The 17378-nt window shown below is 43.0% G+C and overlaps 1 protein-coding gene across 2 annotated transcripts in view; it reads left to right on the forward strand.

The window, feature by feature from the left end:
* The first annotated feature begins 603 nt into the window (after positions 1 to 603).
* The window catches only part of APBB1IP (amyloid beta precursor protein binding family B member 1 interacting protein), a 70988-nt gene continuing 54213 nt past the window's right edge, over positions 604 to 17378 (forward strand). Inside the window, exon 1 of one of the 2 annotated variants that reach the window (XM_064444856.1) lies at positions 604 to 1099. The gene's annotated coding sequence lies outside the window, so the exon portion shown is untranslated. The remainder of the gene's footprint in view (positions 1100 to 17378) is intronic. The other variant, XM_064444855.1, reaches the window with a different exon arrangement.

Raw genomic sequence — 17378 nt, forward strand, 5'->3', positions numbered from 1 at the left:
CTTCACTCACTACATTGTCAGTGCCTCAGGTATCGAAGAAAAATGTAACTAAAAGCATTGGTTTGGCAAAGTTATGGATAATGAAAACAGGATTTTAAATCAAGAGAGGGGTCTACTTGCATGCCACCTGCAGCACTGATCTTTTTATCTTGACCTTAACCTTGCCATGGCCACACTGGATTTTCTGATGTTTGCCTTTTTATCTTCAGGTGGAAAACCCTGAAAATATTTTTTTTCTTTCTTTTTATGTAATTTAACGTGTTATAAAATTAGTCCTACTCAGCAAATGAAATCTAAGTACGCTTCAATGCAGCGCTTCGCAATGCTACCGAATGACATAAAAATGCCCTAAAAGCAACGTGCTGCCTTTTGGTAGCATTATTTAGATGCAAAGTAAGAGTCACTAAACGGAGTGGGTGAAAAAACACGTTTCTGTGTGAGAAGCAGGGAGGACCTGTGAGTGCGGCCCAGCCGAAAGCCGCCCGGCCCCGCAGGGGCGACCCCGGCGAGGCGGCGGGAGACGAGCGGAGGAGCACTGCTGGGCTGCCCTGGAGGGCCCGGGGCTCCCCCGGCGGGGGGTTCCGCTTCCTCACCTGCCCCGCCAGCCCCTCAAGCCTTGGTAGGGCGAGCCTCAGGCCCCGATCTGCGGGCAGCCCGGGTGCCCCGAAGGCCCCGGGGAGGAGGAGGCCTCCCCGCAGCGCGGCGGGGACGCGGCCGCCCCGGCTCTCCACAGCCCTCGGGTCGGCCCGGAGCAGCGCGTCCCCGCGAGCGGCAGGGGTAGCAGGGAGCCGCCCGGCTCCTCCTGCCCCCGCGGAGAGGCCACCGCGATTCGCATGAGCGCCTCGCCTGCCCGGGCCTGACCCCGGGTACAAGGCGGAGGGCGGCGCTGCCCGCACCGGGGCGGCTCCCGCGGAGGTGGCTGCCTGAGGTGCCCGACAGCCCGCGGGGCGGCCCTACTTCCCCACAGGCAGAGGGCGGGCGAGCCAGCGGGCGAGCTCCCGCCGTGCAGGGCTGCCGCCGAACCGCCCCGCCGCCCCGCGCCTCCTGCTCGCAGCGCCTCCGGGAGCCGGCGGCCCTCGCCGCCCGCCCGCCCGCCAAGGTAAGCCGGGCAGGGAGGGGTTAGCCGGACCCCAAGGGCTCTCAGCGCCAGCCCGGACCCCGACGGGGCGGGAGGGCGGAGGTGCGGCCGCCGCGGGAAGCGTGAGGCGTCGGGCTGTGGCGTGGCGGGGGGCGCGGGGTGTCCTACTGGCTGTGGTGAGAAATCGTGCCGGCAAGTAGCGGTGCTCGGGGTGGGGAGCTACGGCAAGCCCCGCTGCAGGCACAGCTTGTGGAGGGCGGCAGCCTGGGATTGGCAGCGGGGGTGCCCGCTGAGGGGAGCCTGCCAGCCCCGCCGTGCCGCCCCGGCGGCCTGTGGCGAGAGCCACCTCTCACACTCGGGCCTCCCTCCTCGGGGCAGGGAGCCTTCCGACGGCAGACGTGGCCTCGGTGGGCGTAGATGGGATAACGGGATGTAGTGCTGCGGTGCTGGGTCTCTGTGTTAGTTGTTCTTTTCGGTAGGGTTAACCTGAGTCAGACCGTCACTGTGCTCAGACCCTGAGGGGGCGAGAAGGAGGTTGATCATTTGCAAGGCAGGGTTGCAAAAGCTTCCCTGCAGCCTCGTGAGGCAGGTGAGGTCCCGGGGACGCCCAGTGCCCTGTTTTAGGTGGCTGCGTTGGGGAAGTGAAGGCAGGCGGGAGAAAGTGCAGACCAAGCTGCCTGGCACCAGCGGCCAAAAAACACACCATGTGAATGTGTTAATCTATCAGTCTTTAACTAAGCACGTAAGAATGTGGTGTGGTTATGGCAAAAAAACCAGTACAGAGACTTCCACGTCTTTGTCCATGTGGTTTAGGGAAGAAATAGACATGTCTCATGAGTTTGAGAAGGCCCATCCTGCATGATGCCCTCATCTGAATACCATGGAGAAGTAACATAAATACAGTCTCCAGAAGCTGGGGGTGGCTTTTCAATCCCTTGTGCACCAAAACAGAAGTTATTAAATCCATTCATCGTCGCACTGGGAAGATGTGTCCGGTAGGGTCTTTTGTGTAGCGTACCCTGCCTGCCTTGACTTTCATTAAAAATTTGGGTACAGGAATACAGCCTACAAACAAAATATGCAGGGTGGCACCAAACTGGGACAGACCACTTGACTTTTTGAGGTCCCTTACTGCCCCAGATTATTCTGATTCTGTGGTTAACATGGCTCCAGCTTGACTATACCCTCAAAACTTCTGGCTTCAGGATTTTGGCAGATATTTTTCCTCTTTGGTTCTAGTTCCCCTTCCGTGAATTATATGACATGCATGTTTTGTCATCTGTTTCTGACTTGCTTCTGAAAAATCCTCACTTCACATATGACTCTGTTGATGTCACTGTTAATTAATTACCCGCTGCTGCACAACAGTGGTGTAAATGTAGTGTTTCCAAGACTCAGTTCAGTACATCTGTTTCATTAGAGACAAATAGGTAAGCCTCAGTGCTTGAGAGAGCTATACTAGATGACCTGCCTGTGTAGGCTCCTACTCATTTGTCTTCACTAATTTTACAAAGTCTTTTTTCTAGAAACTTTGTAAAAAATATGAATTCAGGTTAAAACTTTGTTTAAAAGAGAATGTTTAACTTTTGCTGAACCTGTTCAGTTCTGTTCTCCCCTGTGGGCTTTCTAAAGAAACGATTACATTTAATTGTACTTCATGCTTTGTGCAAAAATTGAGATAATTTGGTTTGAAATATGGATTACAAATGTCTTTGTGAGTTTTAATCAATGGAGCATTGCAGATAGCTAAGCGATCCTTGGTTTATATTCTCAGAGAATTCTGATCCGTCTGGGAGTACACATAACTGGAAAAATGTACTGCCTCTGAAAGGGTACTTTTAATCTTTGCCTGTGTCTTCTCTTTCTTCTTTAAATACCTCCTGTGGGTACTACAGACTCTTCTGGTGTTTGGAGTCAAATACGACTGAAGGCTCAAAGTAATTATTGAGTAAATTATGTTTTAATTGTTCACGCTGGAATTTGTGATTATTTGATGTGCAGTATCTTCAAGCAGGCTATGATGCCTTTGAAGTGCTGTTTATTTTGTTATCAACTAAGTTTTATTTTTACAGATCAAAGGTCTGATTCTCACTATACTGGAGCAGCGTCTACTAGATCACACACTATAACTCCTGCACCTGTGAATCATGCTGTAAACTTGATTTTTTAAAAATTTATAGAACTTTATAGACTAATACATTTGGGAGGCTAACAATTTGCACAAAGACAGCAACATTATGAACAGAGGGGCCTTCTGGATGTTTTAATAGCTTAACTCAGTACTGTGGCCTGAGATTTCTTAGCTAGTAAAGAATTTACCTAACCGACTAAGATTTTGCTTTTGCTGCCAAGAGGCAGAAAGCTTTCCTTCTCTTGCTCCGCAGTATGTGGTGAAGGGAAAGGTAGGACTTGGGTAACCTGTGGTTGGAGGGATCAGCTATTGTATCTCTTTGGTGCTGAAAAATGTCTGAGAAAACTACCGGTCTGGAGTACTGCTGGAGCTGAGAGGAGAGGTTTTCTTATTCAAGAGAGGACCTGTCTTGTTTACAGATTCATGAACATCTGTCCTTTGAGAAGATGATGTGGGAATGTGGATTTTCTTGAAAGAGTGTTTGTTTCAGAGGTGGCTTTACAGGAATGCAGCTGAATTTGGTTTTCCTGCATGTCGTTCAGATACCTAGGCCCCTATCCTCTCCTGCTCCCTGTGCAAACTACACGTGTTTTTTTTCCCCACAGACCTTTTTTTCACATTTAATTTCTATATGTCTTGACTTGTTTTGTTATAGGCCCATCTGACCTGTTGTCATGATGACTTCACATTTTCAGGTGCTGATCTGGGGTGAAAGTGAAAATAAGACCTCTTATTTGCCTGCAGCAATATGGAAGCTTTAGCTTGTTTCTTTTGGAAGATCTCTATTGACAATGGTGACTTGCATCCATATGGACCTTCCAAAGCCTTCTTGGACTTTATTGGCATGATCCTCCTCAACCAACTTCAGACATTTAGTTAGTCACCTGAGGTTCTGAGTTACTTTTACAGTCAACAGAGAGAGACAGATACTGCTAAAACCTGGTTCAGCTGCCCAGTTTTAGACAGCCACCATGAATCATGCTCTACAAATTTGCCTTTCTTTCCCTTTATTGACTAAAAAGAGCCTGGGGTGACCAGGTCAGATGCAGATGTCGTAGAAACTCCACTGTATGTCTTTTCTTGATAAGGAGTGATCCATGATACAGTAAAATTGCTCTTGGAGAAGCAGGCATTTTGGGCAGCTTTCCTTATCATCCAGCCTATTGATTCATGGCTACCATAGATACTAACAGTACAGCTGGCAGTGTAGAAGGTAGTATGTTGCACTGTGAAAGAAAGAAGCTAGGGTGCCATGTTCTTAAGTTTCTGTAAGAGACTTTTGAACATCTGCATGAGGATACATGAACATGTGTTCCTCACCACCCCTCAATATTAATTTATAGCATTGCTCCTGGGTTGTGAATGAAAAGGAAACACAAGTGACTTTGATCTGACTTACAGCTTTAATGTGGGAATTCACAATCTAGTTTGATAATGAGTGTTTAAAAAGTTTGTAATTAGTTTCAAAGCCTTTCTTCCAATAAAGTGACCTTTTAGATCTGGAGCTAGCTAATTGCTTGTGTGATTTTTGCTACCAGAAGCTACATTAGCCTGCACATAGCACTGTTTCTTCTTGTTGAGCATCGATCTGGCATGCCATGAGTTTAGGCTCGAATAAATTAGCACCACAGTTATTAGGAGTATTAGGAGTATTTTGGGGATTACATGCATTATATATTGTAGAAGAAAAAGAAGCTCCAGTATGTATGAACCAAAATTTTTTTTGATACTCTGTTTAGAAATGCATACAGAGACATTTCTGATAGAAGTTTTGCGCTGGATGCATGTCCTCAGTCCATTTCCATTTTTACTTTCACTATATATTTGCTTGTAATCTATAGCAGCGGATGTAAAAGTGTGACATGTAACACTAACGTTAAAGGATGAAACTCCCTGTGTATCTGCTATCATTGATGGGCAGACCCTACATGGCTGGTACCACTAACAACGGAAAGTTCTCAGTTGTCCTGAGACAATCCAACTGATATAATAAAAATTTTGGTGAAAATCTTGTCATTTTACCTACACCTATCAGGGAGAGTGGGGATGTATGGGGAGCAAATCTGCTTCTAGCAGCATTGCTAGCCCATCAAGCATAGAGACAACAGGCAGGAGCCAAAATCAGGGGCGCTCACCGGATGCTTTTACTGGGAAAAATTGCAAATGACCTTCTGAGTCCCCAGTTTTAGGCAAAATAATGTGTCTGCCTAGAAGGCAGCTCACCAAGAGAGTGGTCAAGCTGTACAGAATTGTCACCTGCTGGCGTCAAGTCTATTTAGGCAGCAAATGGAAACTTGCTCCTCAGGGGCCTTAGCTGATCTGCTTTGGTAGTCTCATTGTATCTTCAGGTAGCCCAGACTGCAGACACATGATTATTTTTCTTCCGCTTTAGAGCAAGATTTTGATGTACTTTTGAAGATTTTCTAGTACTTTCTAACAGTACTAGAAGGCCCCATTCTCTCACTCCCTATGGGAATTTCACTGAAGCACAGAAATAAGAAGGATCTGTCAGTCCATAAAGTGTTTTTGATAGTTGATGTGGTTTTTGTCTCTGATTGCAAATTTTTAAAAAAATTATTTAAATAACAGCCAAGTCTGCATTACTGTTCTCCGTGCTTTTTGATGAAATCTAATATTTGGAAGATCTGCTGTACATGTGGCTTGGGGGGCCTAAGTTGCTGAGATAACCCTGAGCAAGTGAGAATACATGCTGAAAACATGAACACAGATAACATTCCCAAATACTTGTTGTGGTTACAACTTAGTTTTGTACTTTGATGACCGCATCTTTGTGACTGAAGGGAAGTCAGCAGACCTAATGTTTGAGAGAGCAAACACAAATGAGCCAGTGGTTTTGGGTGCCAGTCCTAGGAAGAGATTCAGCATAAACCTAACTGCAGTTTTGTCCCATGGGACCATGTTCTTCCATGAAGTTCAGCAAAGCCTTTCATATCTGTCACTAGATTGAGCTCCTTTGTCTCCGTTGTGTCGTGATGGAGTTGGTATCTCTGACCAGATCAGTTGTTCCATCCCTCCTCCACTTGGTAAGGAAAAAAGAGACGGAGGCAGCGGCATTTTCTTCTCATGGAAAACCTTACAGAAATGGAAGAATTACACTGGAAATGTCACAAGGTTCTTCTCTTGCTGCATTTTCTTCCCATAACTGTTTCCTTTGTGCAGTTCAGGGCTTGCTGGGCTGTGGCAAAGCAGCCACAGCCATAGCAATGTAACAGCCCATCTGTGGTGACTCCAGGCTTCCTCCTCCCTTACAGATCTCTGTCTGAAAACCACCGCTTATCGCTGTTACGTGATCACTGTGCGCTATATAGACTGAAAGAAACAGCTTTTTAAAGTGGAAAGTTAATAATGGGCCTTGAAATTGTACCTGACTCTTCAGTCAGTAGTAAAGCTGAGAAAAAGGTTTAGAAAAAAATCTTCATTTAATTTAATACCGCTCATTATGGTACTGAGCACTGTACTTTGGTGAAATATCTGTAAGTTCATATTAAAGCATTACTTGCTTAATTTGATTTTAATATATGAACTGTGTATGAAACACACAGATGGGTTCAATAAAATTTTTACAGATTTGTTTTCACCCTTTCGCTTCGCTCTTACCTGTTAGAGTATTTTATGCTAGTGTCTTTTTCTCTTTCAGTCTTCCTTTCCCATACCGTGTGTGCCCTCCCTTAAATATTTCTGGCAGTAATAAGAACATGTGATTATAAGAGCTAAGATGGTGACTTAGAGCTTTTGCCAATGACCAAGGCTAGGAATAAGTTATTTGTATGGGTAGACAGTTATGTCATGGACCCTGATAGCATATCTTGCACTTACCTCTGACAGCTTGTTGTAGGAGGGAGTCAATGTTGGAAATGATGAGCCATTGATTATTCAACATAGCAGCTCCTGCACTTAAATTTTGTACTGTAACTTCTCATTCATTTTTCTCTCTTCCTAAGTTCGTGCTATTATTTTCATTATTCTACGCTTAACATCTCTTGATTCTATAGAGCATTGGGGAGGGGAAGGACTTTCCCCCATTGTGGATCCCTGTATGCCTTCCTCTCTAATCTGTGGGCTTCCTTGTCTACCATTTTCTTCTTGTTAGACAATCTATTCATGTGGGATCAGCCTACCTTATGGATTGTGAAGCTAAATATCAGAATCTCCATTTAGTAGAGAGCCACAAGACACACTTCCCATAGCTCAGTGACCGGAGGATAAGGGAATTCTGTGAATAGTTCGAAAGTAGCAAATGGGCATGAAATGCTTATAGCCCATCTGCTTCATTGCAGGATGGAGTTAGGCTGAGTATTCTGCTGGATCCAAAAATTATTAGTAATTGCACTATTCTCATTTGCTGGCAATTTTTTAAAGTACAAGACAGTCTCTTGTCATGTAAGTTCCGTACAGCAATGTTGGGTAACTGGAAGAAACAGGAAGGAAAACGTTACACCAACATCAGCAAACTACAGATTATGGGAAGGAATGTGGAAACAAGAGACGTTTGTGCTACTCAGACTTACAGTACTCCTTCACTATTCTGCTCTCCCATCAAGGCAGGGAATGGGAGGAACCTAGAACTGAGATTTGTATTTTCTGGTAACTTGTATGTCTACAGTTGTTTATACCTGTGTAGAGCTGAAGTAGATGTGTTATCAACAGAAGACAAATGAGCCTAGATCAGCTGGTGGTTCATGAGCTGAATCCAACTCAGGGGACACACTTCCATCCAGCTTTCTGCCTTTCCCAGGAGAAGTTAAGTTGGGGGAATGGAGATCTTGTTCTTGTGTGCCAGTAATCTGGCACAGAATAGGGAATTATTTCTTCTGCCAATCTGTGTGAAGATGAAGGACTGCAAATACATCTCCTCCTACCATTTCATTCCACACAGAGGGTTTGTGCTGCCTGTATGGCTCATGGGGAGAAAGCCCCCAAACTGGGCCATTCTGCAGTAAATAGTTATGTGACAAAGGAAAAAGATGACCGAATCTGTAGCCGTACAGCATTTCTGTAATGTTCTTAGACCAACAGGCCAGACTGAAGCACATTGTCTGCTGGGAGAATAACTATATAAAAATGAACAGAAGTGGCACTGCTTTCGACCTCCATAAAAGCAGTCCTATTTGGGAGCTGACAGGATGCCACAAAGTGAAGTTCTGGTACATAGAAATTTCTTCCCAGCTTTCTCCTCCCTGAGTTTGTGCTTTACACTGGGGTTTCTTTTTCCCCTTGCATAAGATGCTTTTAACTCACAGTCCCCAGCTGCTCGAGTACATTTGGGATACATTTTCTGGAGCTCAGGATACAGACTTTGTGTCTGTGCCTGGGAGTGATTCTGGAGAGGAGCTTGGTGAATGAGCTGTCTTGCACCCAGCCTGCATGCCATATCCCTCTGCACTCCTTTCAGTAGCCATAGCATATGCTGCTTAAATGTTCTTCCTGTCTTCTCTCAACACAAGAGCCTTTTGCTAACCCCCTCCTCTGGCCTTGAGTAACTTCCTCCTGACACACTGTGGGCAAGCTTTTAGGTAGTCCCTTGCTCCTCTCAGCCTCTCTTAACTGAGCCTCTGGGACCATTCAATAATCTTGCTGTCCCACCTCACCCTAAGAACAGGACCCACAGGTGCTTCTCCCAAACACCTCTCTCAGCAAGAACTGTTTGGGGCAGTGCATGGGGGAGAGGGGAAGGCTGGGCAGCACAGAGGTGATGGATGCTGAGGCAGTGACATCTGAAGGATGGTTCCAGGCTCAGTGTCCCATGGTGTTTTACAAACATACTAAAACTCTTTCTCTCTCACCAATGGAAAATGAAGTACCCAAATATTTATCAGTGCAAAAGATGGCGGTGTACTTGTGCCCAGTTGTGTACTCATGCATAGGAGTTCCTGTGGTGTTTAAATTACCATTATCATCTTGGCAAAACAAGGGTAAAATACAACTGCTGTCGTCATTGAAGTGCAGCAGTGTAGCTTTCAGGTCTATGAAATCTGGGTCTTTTTGACTAATAAAGACTTCTTCCAAATTCAGTCCTAACTGCAGGCTTGTTCCTGTAATACAAGTGAGTTAACTGTGAATTTCCAAACCAGCAAAAAAGGGAACAAGCTTTCAAGAATGGCATAGTTACAATTTCTGTGAAACAGAAGTAGGATCTGTGAGTTTGGGGTGCTCTTATTTAAAGATGTTTGTGCTTACATCAGGGTGGATGATTCTGGAGTTAGTAGAGTGTGAACTATAATTATCAGGTGTACTTTTAGTCTTGCTAGACTCAGTTTGAGCAACGAGGTACAAGATAACACAGCAATTGGAGTCAAAATCAGTTCCACAGTGTATGTAAAAATGTGTCTGGAGCAATCAGTGGAAAATGCTAGAAGTGTTTTTTGTGGCATGCTCACCTGAAGATACTCTAGTGCCCCAGGTTAACATTAGAAAAGGATTCTCTCATGTGATTGTATTTATCTGCCTTTTTTATTTTAATCCAAAGCCGAATGTGACTTACTTTTAAACTAGGAACGATACATTGCAGTTACATCAATCTTCCTGCAGCTCCTAGTGTTTTAGTGTTGCTCATGAGCAGACTTGTGACATGTCAGACCCATCTGTGAGATAAATATGCAATGTAATTTGAGCTGCAGATAAATCTACAGCCATTGCTACACCAGATTTCCCAGAAGAATAGGTGATATGAGTAAGAAACTGCTTTCAGAGTTATATCTATGTGTGCAGGCTTTTTCTTGGAAGATGCCGTGCTTACCAGTGTTAGGTAAGTGCAGTGCTGGAAGCAGGCTAATTGCTTTTGATCTATCCTTTTCAAAGCATGAGTTAGGATTAAAACAGGAGAGAGTTACAGGGTCATGTTATGTAGGTAAGAAAGAGAAAAGTCAACATACTAATTGCCAAATCTGATTGTGATTTTGAAAGCTTGGGGGCAGCTGCTGTTTCTACTTTATCACTCCAAAACTTCAATTTCCTTTCTTAGTATCTGCTAGAATTAGTAACTAATTGGATTATTCTTCTAGGCTGGGTTCTGCAGAGATAGATGTTCTTTTGTATTCTACTTCATAAAAATAGACCTAAATGTCTGTTAGGGACTTTTTACTAGACATGATTCAATAGCTGGTTAAGGAACTTCCATTGTGTCTCACTTAAGTGTATGAGAGACATTTGAGTAGTCAGAGCTTTTCTTGACACCTAACTGTAAAATAATTGTAAGAAACCTAGTTAGATCTGTTTCAGACCTGCAGTCAATTTGGCCAGCAGGTGGTCTCCAACAGTGGCTAGCATCATGTGCTTCAGAAGGAGGTACAAGAAATCCTGTGTTGGAAGGTATCGTGTAACGTGTCTATCATGAAAGCTTTACTCTGATTAAAAACTGAGGGAGCCTTTGTTTTAGGTCTTGAAACACAAGGTTCATTGTCCTTGCCTGAAACTCTCTGAAATACTAACACTTCTAGCTATAACTGCTAGTAGTGAAAACCGACTCCTCAGCTTGCTAACTCACCAGTTTTGACGATGAGTTTCACGGTTACACTGTGCATGTTTCCCTGGAACAGTTGTGCAGACTTGCAGTTTCATTTACCATCCCATTGATTTTGTGTTACAAGCCAGGACAAAATGATGCCTCAGTAACTTTCCTCTAGGATTTGATGCATTTTTTTTATCATGCTACTTTCACATCTGTTTCCTATGACAGTCAGTTACCTTTTTCCAGCTTTGCTCTTTGTGGTGGGGCCTCTGTCACTTTCATCTTTCTTCCTATCTTTGATATGGGATTCTGTCTTTGATATGGAATGATCTAATTTGCATAGTCTGCCATAGGTAAGGGTGAATCTCGGATTTGCATGATTTAACCATTGGGCTGCTGGTGGGTCTCCCTAAAACATTAAAGATTTCTTCATCCCACTCCAGAAAGCATTCAAGCATTAAGCGTTAGCAGGGAGTTACAGTGCTGGTAGTGGTTATGTGGATAGTCAAACAGCTAGCGTTCATTTTGGTGGACTTGGTACTCTGACACACACTGTAGTGCAGGGACTAGGAGGTGAAGGCGTGCTTTTGCTCTTTCTGTGTGACTTCTGAAAATATATTTCATGTGTTTGTATCCTTGCTGTTTGCATATGTAACAGTTTAAAAATAATAACAATGCTTTGAATTTAATGATCTGTAACTGTTCTCCAGATCACTAAGTGGACTGGTTCCTAATACTGTTCGTAGCATGAATCCGCTATATGTCTTTGTTCTACTGATACCATGCTGTTCCTCATTCCATTTTTGTTTGCAGCCCTTAGGTTGATTAAAGTGCATCAACTCAACTGAGACTGAGTTGCAGAGATGGTAATCTGATGCGCAATACCGTTGGTGTTTCCTGTTCGGTATTGCAGGAGGGTTTTGAGCTTGTTTTCAGATTGCAAGTGCAGAAGCCTTGTTACCACGTGACTTAGGCCACTCTTCCTGTTGAAAGGGACTGGTTTTCAGTAATTCTCAGAGCTGTCAGATGCTAACAGTTGAAACTCTGCTTAGTATAGTACCACGCCTGTTTTGGTTTTTTTGAGCTATGCCATACGATTACCCTGTCAGGTTTCATGATATTTTTAATAGTTTCTTTCTGAAGCAGGGTGAATTTTTTGACATTGTTTTACTACTTGTTCTGTTAGCTTCCTGTCAAATGATAATGATTCTATCAAACAATTCCATTTCCTATGTACTGTTCATAGACATAGTGCTGTTGTCTTATGTAAGTGTGCAAATCAGAAAACTTTCTTCGTTCTTACAAAAATAAAGTTGTTTTATTATTCTGTCTAGTATCTTAACACATCAAAATGTATGCAACCACGGATAAATCATATCCTGATTTTAATTACAGAGGTCATATTATAGGCCAGGAAAGGCAGTTCCTGCTGTACCTGTAAGTGCATGACAGTAAATAACATAGGTGAGGTTCTACTTAACCCATGTAAGATTGTGCATGTTGAGAGTGAGTGCAAGGACTGCTTGTCCATTCTTGCGTCTGAGCAAGAAATTTCTCAGTCACTGTTTTTCTTTGGTGCCCTTGAATACTGGACCGCCCCCATGGGAAAACAGTGTACGTTGCTCATGCAAATGCAACAAGTTGGACCAGGCAGTGTTTCCCGTCCGCCTCTGTGGGCTAGCTTGCTTTCTGTGCATCTGCCAAATTCCTCTGGTGTTAGAAGTGAGGTAACTTAATTCCAACTTCCTAGCCCATAGCTCAGAAAAATGTAGAAATTTGCATCTCAATTTCAAAATAAGGGTATAAATATAAATGGAGTCGATAATTAGGAGAGGAAAGAGGTGTTGTGTGGGTCTGTTGCCAAGTTCAGAAATACACGGGTTTTTGTGTCCAGTTTTTATGGTTTGAAGTGCACCGGAGTTTTGTATTGTCATCCAGGGCAGCAGGGCTGTTTTTTGTGAAAGCAAATGGTTGGAGGCCCCGTCACAGGGGTACCTGAATTGGATGCAAGTAGGTCTCTGGAAATGGCAACAAAGCATGTGACAGATAAAAGACAGACACTAAAAGGTATGGAGAAGTAGGAACGAATACGCAGAAACCATATTTTTTCATTGGGTGAGCTGAAATACAAAGATGCTAGCAGTACAGAGAGTACAATAAAATACAAGAGTTTTATTATTCATGTCTCAATTTAGATTTAAATTACTTTTGTCAGCAAAGAGGCTGCTAAATCTGAAATTGGGAAGATAAAAAAATAGGTCTAGCAGGTGTGGGGGACTTCTGGTAAATGGTGGGGTGAATAAGCATGTTGGTGAGTCAAAATACAATGAGTCGATATTTATGTACTGTATAAACCTGTGAAAATTTAATATGCATAAACCAAATAGTGAGACTTGGTGGTTAGAATAGCAAGCTGAAGAGAAAATGCCCCAACCCCTTAGATAGACAGTATGAGAAATGTAGGGGTAAAATATAAATGTAAATAAATAAAAAAAGAGGTTTCAATGAGAGCACAGTGAAGATTTGAGAATGTAAAATTTGGTGGAAGTACAAGACAAGGAATACACTTGTCTGCATGCTTGGTGTTACCTCAAAAAGTGGTCTAGAAGACATCAGTTTGAAAATCAATCACTTAAAAAATAGGTTAGGTGTCACATGTATGCCTTCCCACAAGCCCCTCCTTAGCATGTTTATTCTTGACAACTGCAATTTCCCCTTTTTATTTTAATTCTGGTTTTTTATCTGCTTAAAATCTTATGCTTAACATGGGAAATTTATTGTAAAAGTACTATATTTTTTTGTCTTTTCAGTTTATTGTAGTTGATAGTCATTTTAAGAGTGCCTAGTATTAGTACTATATACAGAAAAACCTGACAGAAAAGTTACTGTTTAGTGGATATAGAAGAGGACCAAGTATGAAACTCAATGTTCTTCTGCGGACTTTGGTAAATCTTTTCCCCTTTTTTGATAATAATAACTCACACACCTGCAGGTTTCACTTTGAGTTTCTGGTTTGAATAAGTTCAAGGCTATTTATAAAAGTCAAAAGAATTTACTGGTCAAAAATGCACCAACATCTTCCTTGAATGGGATAGTTCCCAAATCTGCGTATTGTTTTGTCTGTTCCTACTGTGGCAACCAAATAAAAGAAATGGAAGTGGCTGTGGAGAGGAGTCAAAGAGGAGGAGGGTGGATGGACACTCTTTTGCAGTTCCATGGGTACCCATTTTACTACCTTTTGCGTTTCCAGCTCCTGACAAAATCCCTAATAAATTTGGAAAGTTCTCATATCAGTTTAATAAATCATTCAGTGTATTTTAACATAAGAATATTTTCCGGGCATTTGTTGATTATGACGTTAACTCTGTCTTCCTAAACTAAATCAATAAAAATTGAAGAGAAAAAGAAAGATTACAGTACGGGCAATGGCTTTGTGACAACATGGCTTTATTGGTCTGGTGATGATGATGGATATCTGTTCATTGAAAGTGACACTTGAAAGGGACACTGATGTAGTTCCTTCTCAAAATATATGTTCAGGCCTTCTCCCTTCCCCCATGTGCTTAAGGTCAAAAAAAATCCCTAGTATTAAATGTAATTTAATTGATAAGGAAAAATCATCAGTGACTAACTCAGCTCCAGTTTACAGTGGAAGTTCTTACAGAATTCTTTGCACATGGCTTTTTTTCTAGGATTACATTATTTTCCTTATGAATATAATGTGTCTGAAGATTCAGAAAATCACATAATTGCGAAGAAAGAAGCTCTAAATTTACTAGAACCTGTAAAAATCCTGTAATCTGAAAACGTTGGATAATCCAATATTCAGTTCTCTTGCCTTTTTTTTTTTTTTGTTAACTACTGAAGAGAGTTTTTAAGGATATTTTTTTCCCTTTTTAGACAGTTCTTACTCTTCCTCTTGATAAGGTTTCCTGGTTGTAACCCAAAAGTAATTTGTAAATTTTTTTGCCATTTTTATAGTTCTATTCTGGAAAAATATAGCAAAGCAGAGTTTCAGTTTATCAAAGGAACCAGTATGAAGACTTTTTCCTGAAAGCAGATCTAGCCAGTGCTTAAAAAAAAACAGAAAAACATTCAAATGGCTAGAGCTGGTAAGATTTCCCCAGCAGATATTTTGTTCTCCTAAATCAGAAAACAGGAAAACGTAAAATTATTCAGTATTATTTAAGCACTGATGAGATACTTGTCAGTATGAACTGCAGCTCCATTTTTATCACATAACAAATCTGACGTTACTCTGCCTGATCAAATGAGTGCCATTTTATTGATCCTTTTTATGAAAATTGATCCTCCAAGTGCCAGGTGTGTAGGAAGTTACACAGCTGTTGATTCAGATAAATGAATTAAGATTGAGTCGTCATTTACCCAACCAGTATACTGCTGAATCTACAGAAATGGAATTTTATGTAGAAAGCTCTGTATGATAGCTATGATGCATACTGAGAGAGTGAGACATCCAATGTGGGTTTGTCAGCTGGAAATGTGGCAGATAAGATGACTTTAGCTCTCCATTTGCTCAGTCATGTGTGACGTGTGTTCCCTGTTACATGAGCGTACCTGTGTCGTCTCCACTGTTGGGCTAGGGTTACCCTCAGCCCTGCCAACTACATCCTATTAAAATGTCTTTAACAGCATCTAGTTCCCAAATCTTTGTCTTTGATTTCTGGGATCTGAGAGAACTGTGGAAGCTCAAAGACCAGTTCCTCGTTGTCTGTGCCTTGTTCAGTTATACCAGCTACAAAAAAAGTCTAAAGCAGATGGAATATACCCTGAGCCTGACTCATGAAAGCTGTACATGCCTAATCCTAGTGAATTCTGGTGTCAGGGATAACACAGGTGGTAAGTGGCCAAGTGGAAATTAGGCCGGTCTTGCTTATGTAGGTGCCAGAAAGACCAGGTCCAAAGGAGGCAGAGCAGCTCAGATTGCTCTAGTATTAACTATCATATTAAAGACATGCTACCAAGTAATTCTCAAACAATGGATTCTGACTTTAGTGGTTCAGTGGCCTTTTAACTATGGAATAGTTAATGTGACTCAAGATGCTGTATTAAAGGGAAAACATTAAGACTGAAGAACGGGATACTTGCTGGTCCTCTTTTCTTGCCAGTCTATAGTCATTAGAGTCGTTCCTGTCCTCAGTGGTTGCTTTCTTGCATCATGTTGGTCCTCGTCATGTAAGGTGCTGTGGTGAGTTGATCTTGACAAGTCACCAGGTGCCCACCAAGCCATTTTATCACTCCCTCTCCCCAGCAGAATGGGGAGAAAATAAGATGGAAAAGCTCATGGGTTGAGATACAGACAGGGAGATCATTTACCAATTACCATTGAGCAAAACAGCTGAACATAGCGAAATTAATTTAATTTATTGGCAATTAATAAGACAGTAGGAAAATGAGAAATAAGAACAAAACTAAAACCTCTTCACCTCACCCCTTCTTTCTTCCCAGGCTCAGCTTCGCTCCCAACTCTTCTACCTCTTCCCCCTCAAGCAGCATATGGGGACAGGGAACGGGGATTACGGCCAGTTCATAATGCTGTGTCTCTTCTGCTCCTTCCTCCTCATGCTGTTGCCCTGCTCCAGTGTGGGGGCCCTCCCATGGGAGAGAGTCTTTCATGAACTTCTTCAACGTGGGACCTTCCCACAGACTGCAGTTCCTGCCAGGAGCCTGGTCCAGTGTGGGCGCACCATGGCGTGCAACTTCCTTTGGGGCATGTCCACCTGGTCCAGTGTGAGTTCCTTGACAGACTGCAGTGTGGATATCTGCTCCGGTGTTGTCCTCCATGGGCTGCAGGGGAACAGCCTGCCTCACCATGGGCTTCATGGGAATCTGTGCTCCGGTGCTTGGAGAACCTCTTCCCCCTCCTTCACTGACCTTGGTGTCCACAAGGCTATTTCTGACACATTTTTTCACTTCTCTCTTACAGCTGCTGTGCAGCATTTTTTACCCTTTCTTAAATATGTTGTTGCAGAGGTGTCACCAGTGTCGCTGACAGGCTCAGCTTTGGCCAGTACCAAGTCCATCATGGAACCAGCTGGAACTACTGTCTCTCTTTGATGTGGGAGCAGCTCCTGGTGTCTTCTCACAGAAGCCACACCTGCAGCACCCCCACTACCAAAACCTTGCCACATAAACCCAGTACAGGTGCACACAACCCAGTGAACCAATAGGACTACTTACATGTTTAAAGTTTGAACCCAGTTTGAGCTCTAGTTTTATGTGATCAGTACTAGAGTTCTCAATCCCTTGCAGACTTGAGCATCTTAAGAAAATTATGTTTATGGTTCTTGTTTCTGGCAGTGTTCCATGTCAGACATCCTTTTACACTACTTGTCTCCCTGCAAAGGAACAAATTTATGAGAAAGAGGAAGGGTTTTATTACAGAAGCTGTATATGCCCAGTATCTCAGTACCACCAGCGTGTGGTGCTGTCCTTACACCCACTCTTGCAACAAGAGCCACTGTTTACTGTCATGCAGCATGTACCCATTTTCCTTTCCTCAGTGCTCTCCCTCAGATGTCTTGAGGTTAGGTAAGACTGGAGTCCTCTCAGTGCGCTAGTATTTGAAAGAAAATAGGGAGAAATACTGAGACAAAAAGTTGGTCATGTACCTAACCATAACCAGGTCCTGCACTAGATAACACCTAAGAAACTCTTGTTGTGTTAGTCGTCTAAGCCAA

This window comes from Phalacrocorax carbo, chromosome 2, assembly GCF_963921805.1.
Source record: "Phalacrocorax carbo chromosome 2, bPhaCar2.1, whole genome shotgun sequence".
Classification (NCBI taxonomy): Eukaryota; Metazoa; Chordata; class Aves; order Suliformes; family Phalacrocoracidae; genus Phalacrocorax; species Phalacrocorax carbo.